General features: G+C 34.3%; 1 pseudogene; it reads right to left on the bottom strand.

Annotated features, from left to right (window-relative positions):
- Positions 1–8793: 8793 nt before the first annotated feature.
- Positions 8794–8912, bottom strand: LOC120586346 (uncharacterized; annotated as a pseudogene).
- Between the last annotated feature and the right edge of the window lie 3093 nt (positions 8913–12005).

Genomic DNA, 12005 nt, shown 5'->3' with positions numbered 1-12005 from the left:
GATTAAATGCATGGTTGTGTTTAAAGGAGATGGTCATTTAAAAATGTTAATGTAATTTACAAAATAATTTCCAGAAAGTATAGTCATAAAAACCTAACTTACATGTTTTTAGATCCTTACAGATTACAAAGTGCTTTTTCATTTGATCCTAAAAATAGGCATGAAGAATGACATCACAATCCCAGTTTTCTCTAGGAACAAAGTGAGAATCAGAGAGGAAAGAGTTCTACCTAAAGTCACAAAACCAGTAAGGAGCAGTGTAGACACAAGAATCTCAGCCCCTCTCTAGGACATTTTTTCTGTACATCACTATGTCCAAGAGTTTTGAGATATTTACATGAAAATTAGAATTATTCTGTAGAGGGAAGAGGTAGAAGTAGACATCTGTTGTGCTCACAGAAGAATTTGTGTGTACGCCAATCCTCATCTCTTCCTTTCTGTCTCAGACCTTAACTCGACTACATTCACTCTCCATTCCATCCCTAAAGTATGGAGAAGTCTCTGGTACACAAAGTTGTACAAGCAAATTTCCACTTCCCTGTTCTACTTGAAGGGAGCTTGGAAGTCACTACTCTGGCCTAACGACAAGCAAGGATGAACAGACTGGCAGAACGACAACTCTTCTTAGATCCATAAAGGCATGGAGATAGGACAAATCACTGACCTCAACATTGGAGAGAGGAGACAGGCAAATGCAGGGAGCTGTGGCTTCCTGGGGGCAGAGAACCCCGCTTAGCAGAAACTGCTGCGAGAACCAGTGCTGGGCAGGAAAACCTAAACTGTAATGGATGAAATATGGGAGTGGCAGCGTGGGCAAGTCTGAGGTGGTCCCAGTCACAGGGGACCCCATAAAACAATGAGATGTACCTCCAGAAGCTCAACTAGATTCCTACTGTACACATCTGAGAAAAATCCTGTGTGCTTCTGGCAGAGGAGGACAAAAGAACCATTATGAAATATTCAGAGGACTCTGTTCTTCTTAACAAGGCCTGCCCTCAGAGACAACTAGTTAACCAGAGACTAAAGCTGGGCTATTAGCAGAGCATAACTGACCCTGGGGAAAGGGCGTTACCCAACTCCAGCCCACTCAAGCCCTCCTGTCCTACCTAAAAGGAGAGAAAAATAACTGGAAAACACTTGACCTCAGTCCAGAGCGCAGGCTAACTAAAAGACAGAGACCTAATGACAATGCTGTAAAAGTCTTCCCCTCCCCCACACCTCACCACTACATGACTAAAAGCCTAGTTAGAGTTTCTTTTACTCAGTACATCATGCCTGGCTATTAAAAACATTAACAACAACAAAAAAAATGCTTAAAGGCAAAAAACAAATTTTGAAGAGACAAAACATATGGCAGAGATGTTAGAATTATCAAACCAGGAAATTTAAACAACTGTTATTAATAAGCTTAGGGCTCTAATGGGTAAAGTAGATAGTATGCAAGAACAGATGAGCAATGTAAACAAAGAGATGGAAATCCAAAGCAACAACCAATAAAAATTTCTAGAGACCAAAAACACTATTTCAGAAATTAAGGATGCCTTTGATAGACTTATTAGCAGACTGGACACAGCTGAAGAAAGTACCTCTGAGCTGGAGGAGGTTTCGATACAAACCTACATAACTAAAAAAGCGAACAGAACAAAAACTGGAAAAAAAAGATCAGAATGTCCAAGGGCTGTGGGACTTCAATAGGTGTAACATATACATGACTAACAGAAAGAAAAGAGTAAGGATCAGAGGAAATGTGTGAAACAATAATGACTGAGAATTTCCCCCAAATTAAAGTCAGAAACCAAATCATGAATCCAGGAAGCTAAAAGAACACTAACAAGATGAATGCCAAAATTAAAAAAAAAATACACCTAAGCATATCAACAGGAAATCAAAGATAAAGAAAAATCTTAAAAGAAGACAGAGGAAAAAAAATCACCTTATCTATAGAGAAACAAAAATAAGGATCGCATGTGACTTCTCAGAAACCATGCAAGCAAGAAAAGAGTGAAATAAAAAAATTTAAAGTGTTGGTAGGAAAAAACCACCAGCCTAAAAGTCGTATAATGTATAATTGCTAAAATAATTTAGCTGAACAGATCTTTAAATAACAAGACATTTAAAACCATTGCTTCCTGAAAAATAGTGGAATTCTATATATCTCAGAGGACTACTGAATCATTGTTCAGTCTCCAGGCCCCAAGGAAGCTTACCCGACCCCTCCATACCAACACCTACCCATGATAGTGAAAAATCAAAGAAAACATGTTCAGAGTCTAATCACAAGGTTGGGACAGGACTTTCTGGGGTCTGAAAATTATCAACTCAGTAATTGTTGCTTCCTGAGTGTTAAAAATATGTTGATAAAAGAGATTTAAAGAGATGATAGCGGCAATCCAAACGAACAATGTTTTTACCTTTCATTAGGTTCTCATTGAAGTCTCTGATCCCCCAAAATATTTGAGTGTCTATTCACAAATAAAGCAACTAAGGTTTGCGATTAAAGTTTCAAATCCAGGAGAAATCCATGTCTCTTCACTTGTATTCCAATTTTGTTTTTGTTACATAAGATGGTTAATATTTTAGCAGTTTTCCACAAATCTTTAGTGACAATTATTTTCACTTATAAATCACAAATGAGTGAAGATTTCTATGTCATATTTGGGCTAGACACCTAATAATATGTGAACCTTAATAAGATCAGACGAGAATGGATTCTTTTAAATTTATGGTGTCAAAAAACCCCAAGTTCTATGGTTCACCTTTTAACCTACATTACATTTCTCTATAATATCATGGTATTTATGGTGTGTGTGTGTGTGGGTGTGTATAAGGATAAAGGGACCTTGCACAATGAATCTGTTAAAATCTGTATTCACTTAATTATCATTAGTGATTTGTCTTAAAATATCTATTTCACATTACAGAAGATGAGTACTTTAACATTGTATGTTAAGCCATCAAATGCATCTTATGCAATTTATAGTAATTATTTTTCTTGAAAGCCTAATTTTCATTGTCTTAAAACCACACAGTGGGTGTTGTCAGATAGAATATTGGTATGTTATAGCCCTTTGATTCACCATTCCATCAATATCACAAAAAATCTGAAAATATCCTATGGGTTGTCAATAATCATATGGGAACCTAGTTGAAATGAATAATAAACTATTTTTTCATCTTTGAACTTGTTTTTGCTCTTCCCTCTTACTGGAATAATCTCTTTCTCTTTCATGAATTCCCAATCAACTCCTCAGACCCATTTTACGTCATTTCTCCTAGAAAGTACTTTTGAATTGTTTCACACAAAATTATTCTCTTAGAACTTGAGAGCACCAGCTAACAGTATTTAAAAACATAATCAACCACTAGAGTGAGATACGTAAGAGGAAAATCTGCATCTTATTTATCTTTTCATCTTTCACCTAACATATCTTCAGATAGTTGATGCTAAATGAGTATTTTTAAAACAAATCTAAGAAAGAAAAGTGAAAGAAGTCTTTTCTTTTTCAGCATGAATCATGTATTGGGCCCCATGGTAGGCAGCAAAGATATATATATTTTGCCCTCAATCGTTGGTAGGCTGTTGCCAAGATTCATATTATTCAGGAGTCTCTGGGTTATATGTTTCTACACCTTAAAATCTCTTTCTGAAAATTTGGGAAGAATAGTTGAAAATAATATTTATTGAGTTTCTTTTTAGGTGAACTCCATACATGTTACTCCCTTAATCCTATACATAGTAGTGATATACTGTCTATATATACTGACTTCTCTTCTCGGCACCCTACTCTCTCCCTAGTCATAAGCCATATGACCCGATATGAATGTAATGTTTTCCATTTGCACCCTCCCTTCCTACTTTCTCTTTTAAAGGCCCCATTGTCAAAAACTTTTCTGATAATGGAAGATCTAGTTGCCAGGTAGAAATGATATTTTTTACTCCATCTTTTTCAACATCTCTATCTCACATCACTCCTGCTTACCTCTACTATGTTCATTTTATAAGTCAACATACAGCTATTTTTTTTTGTATTTATTGAGCTAGTGTTTTCTGACTACTTATTGTAAACTGGACACCTAATTACAGATTCTATACATTGCTGTAATTTAATAAAATTGTATTAAGGAAATTTGTTTTTATTCTAAAAATTGCATCTATATTCTACAGGAGTAGAAACTGAGGTTCAGAGAAGTTAAATAACTTGCCCAGAGTGAAACAACTGGTAATCAGAGGAATTGAGATTCTAACTCAAATATGCTATCTGATCCCAACCACTCTATTTATATCCTTAACCATTGGATTATGACCACTCCTCCTCTTCTCTTTGAATAGAGTGGTCCTCCTTTGTGAATTTAAATTTGATAAATCCGTGGTTTATTATAATAATGATAATAATGTTTTATAAACTTTCTCTGCATTCGCTCTCACACTTATGCTGAATGACTTCTGAAATTTGAGAACACCTCTCCAGCTCCTGCTACTTTCTCTGAGAACTCTCCATCACCTGAGGTCTCTGCTTAAGGAACACATATGGCCTCCATCTACGTACAAATGGCTCTGCTATTTAGCCACAGATGATTTAATAAGGGATGAACAGTTGACCTAGTCCTTGCAAATGAGTTATCTTCTGAAAATTTGTTTCTGTGGTGATATAGGTGATTTAGACATAAGAGTGATATAGAGCCACGAGCATCAAAGAGACAGAGAGAGTAACCTCAGTTCCTGAATTACTAGATCATGTACAAAGTCATTTAATACTGTTCCTTGGTTGCTGAGAGGTAAACCTATGAATTGTTCTTTATGTTTCAGCTGGTTTTAGTGGTCTCTGTACTTGACAGGTAACAATCACTATGAGAAACATAATTTTGTTGCAAGTATCAAACACTAGGAAGTGAGACTACATAGAGCAGAATACGGTTTTCCCAGTGTTGGGGCATAAACCTATAACTGCCAATAAAGTACAAATTAACTAATTAACCTGTTCCCTGATATTTTTAGGAGCATTGAACTTGCGTTACATGAAGTTGATGCTTTATGGAAAGCAAATACAACTGTACCTTAATGCATAAAAAAAGAGGAAAATGTACTCTGAGGTTGTCAAACTTAAACAGAAATGAAAATATGAACTCCTTGAGGTCAACCAAGGGTTGCCTCACCGAAAAAAAAATATATATATATATGAACTCCATACCCTACTGGAGAAAAGACAGTGTGGCTTGACGTAATGCTTTGCTAGAAATCAATTATTTCCCATTCTATACTATAGTGTGTCTTGTTTGACCTACATTTATAAGGTCTATTTATTGCCACATTGGATCATCTGTTAAATGAAATATGAAAAAATGAAAAAATATTTATGAAAAAAATTACATAAATGGAGCCATTCCAAAATGAAATCTAGCTGCCGTTCCAGAAGAATTGTCTTACACATCTTGTTCCTCAGACCTTTGGAATATCTGAACTGGGCAAAATAACCTTTGGACTGGGCCAAACCAACATTGTATCCCAAACGACTTTTGTAAAGCTAACAGGAAAGCAGACATCTTGATTACAAGGATTGAAAATTACATTCTTTAGTATTAGCACTACATGTATAGGTTAAGAATAACTTAGCTTATTCGCAACTATAGGAATTCCTTTCATCTATTTATGTAATTATTTCTTTTCCCCTTTCTTATAAATACCCTTTGCCTTAACCCCATAATTGGAATACTATTTGGGTTTCTGCCTGAATCATTGCATCCTGAATAGCTATTTTTTGATCTCAAACGAACACTTGTTACCTCTCACTTTGGCTCTTTATTTTTAAGGTTAATAGACATATGAGAGAACATTAGAGGACTGTAGAAATACAACTACCTGGATTTTTCTAATGTGCATCCTGTGTGGAAGCTTCCTGTAGCTATGTCCCTTCATAAAGCCTAATTAGTGTTACTATGTGACAGGAGACATGGGGAGATAGGCTGAAACATATTATAGAAGAAAAGGTCCCTGCAACCCCACGCCCAAGGAACACTGTATACCACCAGTGCCCTCAATCTAGAAGAGGCATGGGGGAGAACCACATGGTTGCTAAGCAATGAAGCTTTCCATTTTGGTTATCTTAGAATAAGAACTGCAAATCAGTGAAGTTGGAGACAGATTCATGTCTGTCTCTGTCTGTCTGCCTGCCTGCCTGTCTGTTCAGGCCCTTCTCTCTTCTCTTCTCTCTCTCTCTCAGGTTTAGCACACATGGACATATATTTGAATTGTACCAAACAAAGCAAAGCATCTCAGCTCCTTAGGTAACCAAAAATTCTGAAGACAATTACAATTAGGTGGGCATTCATACCTGCACAGCCCCTCTCCAGTGTTCCCCTCAGAGAAGCTCTGAAACACCAGACAAATGACCCACTAAGCAGTCAGATTTGCTCAACAGGAACATGCTCTCTTGCAGAACACAGACAGTTCTCTAATCTGATGCTTAGGCAAGTTGCTGCCCCAGAGATCTCTTACTGGCCCTACCAATTTTTAGTTCTATGGCTTTGAGAATGTTACCTTGCCTCTCTGTGATTCATATTCCTCACCTTTAAAATAAGGAAATGAATATCATCTCCCACATGAGGTATTTGTAAAGATTAAATGAGTTAACAGTCTTTTGAAGAGTACATAGAGAAAAAGTTAGCTCTTATGGACTCTCTCTTACAAATGAGGAAACAAGGCATGGAGGTATGAAATAACACACATAGTTATACAGACTGGAAATTAAAAACAGGAGATCTGATTCCAAAAATTCTTTTAACTTGATAACTTTTCATAATCATATAATCATACTATGTTTCTTTGTTCAAAACTGTATATCTTTTATAGAGGAAATGATTATTTTTCTTTCAGCTCAAAGCTTATAGGATAATGAGAGGAGCACCTGGTCTGTCTTGAGGATCAGTGGAAGGAAAACAGCAACTAGAGATATCTGGCATTATTAATTTACCCACTCTCAATAATAGGCATTTAAGTTGTCTCCAGTTAGATTACAATGATTAATGTTGTTATACACATTATCATACGTGTATATGTATGCATATGTATGAATGAGTGTATATATACATGCATTTGTTGAGTATATACCTAAAAGGCTATATTTCTAAGCATATCTCAAAAATATGTATCTTTATCTTTAACAGATAATGACAGTTTTTCAAAATAATTGTTCCAATTTATACTCCTACTAAATTTTGCAGTTCCAGTTGTTCCACATCTTCAGCAATATTTGGCATTTTCTGTCTTTTTTCCTTTTAGTCCCTTTCATGCTATTCTACTGCTGATGATGCTGCTGGTATCAATCTGCTCCAATCAAAAGAATTTAAATTGCCTTATATGACTAAGACCCTCATGGATCAAGGAGGACTAATTACCTTTCTTCTTATGACTGAAAATCTCTCCTCCTGTTTGTTTTATCTATCAAAGCAAGCAATCTTTCCAAATCTTCAAAAATCACAATGTAAAAGAAACAAACATTATATATTTGACACTACTTAGTACAGCTGTTGTACTTTGAATATAAAAACTGATTTTGACAGAACAAAATTTTACTCTTAGTTCTGAGGGGAATTATTTTTTCATGTGATGAATTATAGATTTAGAGTTTCTGACTTACCTGCTCTTGAAATATTTGTCGCATTATATTTATATTCCCAGCTTTCTTCACTCTATCTTGTGGAATAGGCACAGTGCTTATTAAAGAAGCATGCACTTAACACCAACACTTTAATTGGTTTACTCAAATATGAGAAGTTCATTTTTATGGACAATTGAATTACTTCATATCAGTAAACATTTACTCTATTTACAAGAACTCTGCCACTTACAGAAACAAAATCAAATAACAGATAATAATTAAAAATCTAAGCTGTTTCTCTTTCATATGTATATGTATTATATGTCAGATGAGACTGTGATGCTCTGAAACACAAAAATACAATAATATATGAAATCTCCATCATTGCCTACTGGAGTCGCTCCCCATTTTGAGGCTATCTAGGGATTCCAACCTGTCATCTTATCACCATAAAAACTCAGGTGTGCTCAAAAAGGAGCTCTTTAGGAGTAATGAAAGGCACTGCTATCACTCAGGAAATTCCAAGGATTTTAGGAGCCTTGTGCCAGGGCCCCAAAACAAAGATTAAGTATATTTTTATTAGACAAAAATCGTATAAAATATTCTTATCATTTTATTATGTTTCAATCAACACTCAGTGTCATCAGCCACTAGTATTAATTTCAACAAAAAAGAAGGGAGAATTCCAAAGTGACTTCATATTTCCTTAGCAAATGTGTTTTCTATTTCCTAACTTATCTGTAATTTCATACTCAGACCCCAGTGTTCACTGTCTGAATTTCTCCAATGATTTTTTAATTTCCTTTGATATTTAAGTTTTTATTCTTCTCCGAATGAATATTTCCCAAGTAGTTACCTTATATGTGACATATCCATACCTCAGTGATCTTTCTCAAAGCCTCTCTAAGCAGTATTAGTGACATGGTCTCTCTAACTGGGGACACCTAGTATTTCTTAACTGCAAAAAAGTCATAGCAGATAACCAAAAAGTGTCTGAAAGTTCATGTTAAATTTAAAGGACAATATATGATTGGAAATGAAATCTACTTAGCAACCAGGTAACAAACAATTTAACACATATCTTAGAAACATACTGTGCTTTTCTTATTAATGCCACCTTTCCTTCCTCCAGAGAAATAATCACTCTCTTGTTTTTTTATTGATTATCTTCCTGTTTTTCTTTATAATTTTTTTTAAATGCTTACAGCACCTGGCATTCCTAGATGGTCTCCCATCCAAGGACTAACCAGAACCGACCCTGCTTAGCTTCTGAGATCAGATGAGATCGGGTGTGTTCAGGGTGGCATGGCTGTAGACTATAATTTTTTTCATTTGTGTATTTTTACCATGCATCATTTGTGTGTGTGTGTGTGTATCTTTATGTATAGGATATTACAAATGGGCAATGCGGGAAGAGTTGTTGGAAGCTGGAAAAATGAAAATCTATGTAACGCAGTGTTAAATATTTGATTAAAATACGTTAGAAGACATGATATACAACTGAATATCTAGTATTAGCAGAAGAATGTGTAAATAGAATATTAGTGGGCTGGTAAACAATGATTTCAGTTGGCTACATTTGACAAAACTTTACCTGAAAGGGATGAGTGTAGACATGAACTCACTGGTTTGGAGTGAAAAATAGAATAAAGAAGGTCCAGTGATTCAAGGATGTATATGTTTGAAATAAGCAACTAAGAAAAGATACAAGTCAGGAAGCCTTTGAACTATAAATGCCATTAAAACTAAGCCTTGAAATAAAGATCGAATCTAGTATATGTCCCTGGGTGGAATCAAATGGTACCTAATAAATCCTTTCATTGAAAAAAAAAAAAAAGAAACTCAAGGGAAAATGAATTTAGAGACCTTCACCTTGTAATATATATGTAAACATATGGCTTTTGTAATTTTTCTTTCAATCTCGTGAATATAAAGACAAATGTCATTTTAGTTTTGATTTGCATTCCCATGATTGCCAGTGAGGTTGACAAACCTTTTATATTTACATGCCATTTGGTCATCGTTTCTGTGAAATTCGTCTTAATTTCTTTCGTCCATTTTTTGTATTCGATTTCTTAATGATTTATAGTAATTCTGTTTATATTCAGTTTACTTGTCTTTTGTCAGGTCATGAGTTACAAACATCTCTATTAAGTGTTGTTTTTTCACTCTCATTATGATGTCTTATTATAGATTTAGGACCAAAGTTCTAAAGTTTCATATCATTTCTTCCCCTAAAGAATTATCGATTGTCACACCACAATTTATGGAAAAGTCCATTATTTTCCCAGTGATGCACAACAACCAGTAGTATCTCCCATTCTCTTCTGCAATGTGCCCTTGCCACTTCCCCATCATGGAGGGTCTGCTTTTGGTCCCCTTGAATCTTAGCTGGTCCTCTGAGCTGTTCTAACAACAAAATGAGGTGGGATATCACACTTTTTCATCCTGAAGTTGGGCCTTAAGAGATCTGCAAATTCCATCTTCATTTGGGAATACATTTTCTTGGAAAATAGCCCCCGCCCCACCCCCACCAGCCATACTATAAGAAAACCCAAATATCTACATGAAGAGGCTTATACGAAGATAAACCAGGCTCTCTGCTGACTGCCTCAGCTAAGATAGCAGCCACCATGCAGTGAAAACTTCAAGCCATGTGAGTCAGGAAATTTTGGATTTTCCAATCATTCTTATAGCTCCATTTATACCATGTGAACCAGAAGAATGAGATCAACCTACAGATTTATGAGCAAATAAAGTTCATATTAGTTTAAAACACTAAATATTGAAGTAGATTTTAATGCAGTAATAAATAATTGAAACAGTCTCCAATCAAATATATGATTAGTGTCAGTTTCTTCCTGGCCTCTTGATTCTGTACCATTGTTCACTTCTTCAATACCTGTTTCAGTGCATACTTTACTTACTTTCAATATTAATCTTGATATATTTTTAGGTATCCTTATGCTTCTTCTGGAATGGATATTTTTGACGTCGTCTCTTGATATGAATTTAAACAGAGTATCAAGTCACTTAAAACGACTGGCATTTTAATAGGGACTGCATGTTAATGCTATATCTGTAGATAAATTTAAAGATTGAGATCTATGATTTTGATCTATCTCCATTTAGTTGTCTTAGTTCATATTTTTAAATAGTTTTTATAATTATTTCTATAAATGCCTTATCATCTATTTAAATTTATTCCTAGACACTTTATACTATCAATGCTATTTTAAATATAATTTGTCATTTTATTTTCTGTTGTTGAAGTATAGAAATACAATTTGGTTTCTTTTGTATTCTGAATTTATATTTGCCACTCTAAATAACTTAATATTTTATTTCTAGATTCTTTGAAATTTTATATTAAAATTATATCATTAAAACCATTTATTTTCCTTGTCTTAATTAAATGAATAGTACAATCCTTATCTGTTGAGAGAAGTGGGAATAAAAAGCACCCTTACTTTGTTCTCCATCACAAGAAAAACATTTTAGATGTTTCACCATAAAGTATGTTTGTTGCATGACCCTTTGCAGATACTTTCAACACCTTACATTTGATTTCAGTTATTGATAAGTCCCATATTCTCCCTGTATAAATGATTTTGTATTTGAGGTAAAGCCACATACCATTTCAATGATATTAGTAAATATTTAATAAAAAATAAGTAAATGTTTTAAAATCAATTAAAGAAAATTAAATAAGAATGTTTTCCTTTCAAGATAGTGAATCCAAATATATTTGTTTCTGAATTCTCTCATTATCAATATTATAATATAAATTTAGAAATGTAAATACATACATTGATAATAGTAATGACAAAACAACATAGGATGGAATGTCATCTTCGATCTAGAAGGTTTTGCGAGTTACTAAAAAAGCATAAATTGACTAGTGTTTTATAATAAAGAGACAAGCTCAAGAAATGAAACCACATAAATGAATATGCAAATACATAGCAGTTTCTCTGAGTCACAGAAAAGAAATGACAACATAACATTAATTATAGTAATTAATTGTGAAGCTATTTTAATTATTACATTAATTATAGAGTTACTGTATTATTATTAAGATGAACTAAGCCGGTCTGTCCTCACCTTACCTCTCTACAAATAGAAAAGTCTTGGGGAAAGAGCATCTGTCCCTAAGTATTTTTTCTTGGGACAAAACTAGAAAATATCAAAAAAATTGATTATGCTGGTATGAGCTCAGGATCCTACTATATGATAAAATTGTAAAAATTGCTATGATTTTAATCCTTCACAATAAGCATGAAGGGGCACACACACACAAACACATACCTCTAATGCAATAAAGGCAATGCTTTCCAAAGGGATATACATTAAATTATTCACATAGAGAAAAGGCATATTTTCTTGATATAGATTTTTGAGGTCTCCCAA

Source organism: Pteropus medius, unplaced genomic scaffold, assembly GCF_902729225.1.
Source record: "Pteropus medius unplaced genomic scaffold, Ma_sr-lr_union100, whole genome shotgun sequence".
In the NCBI taxonomy this organism is placed as follows: Eukaryota; Metazoa; Chordata; class Mammalia; order Chiroptera; family Pteropodidae; genus Pteropus; species Pteropus medius.
Note: the sequence above shows the minus strand (reverse complement) of the source record. Positions and strands in the feature narration are given on the sequence as shown.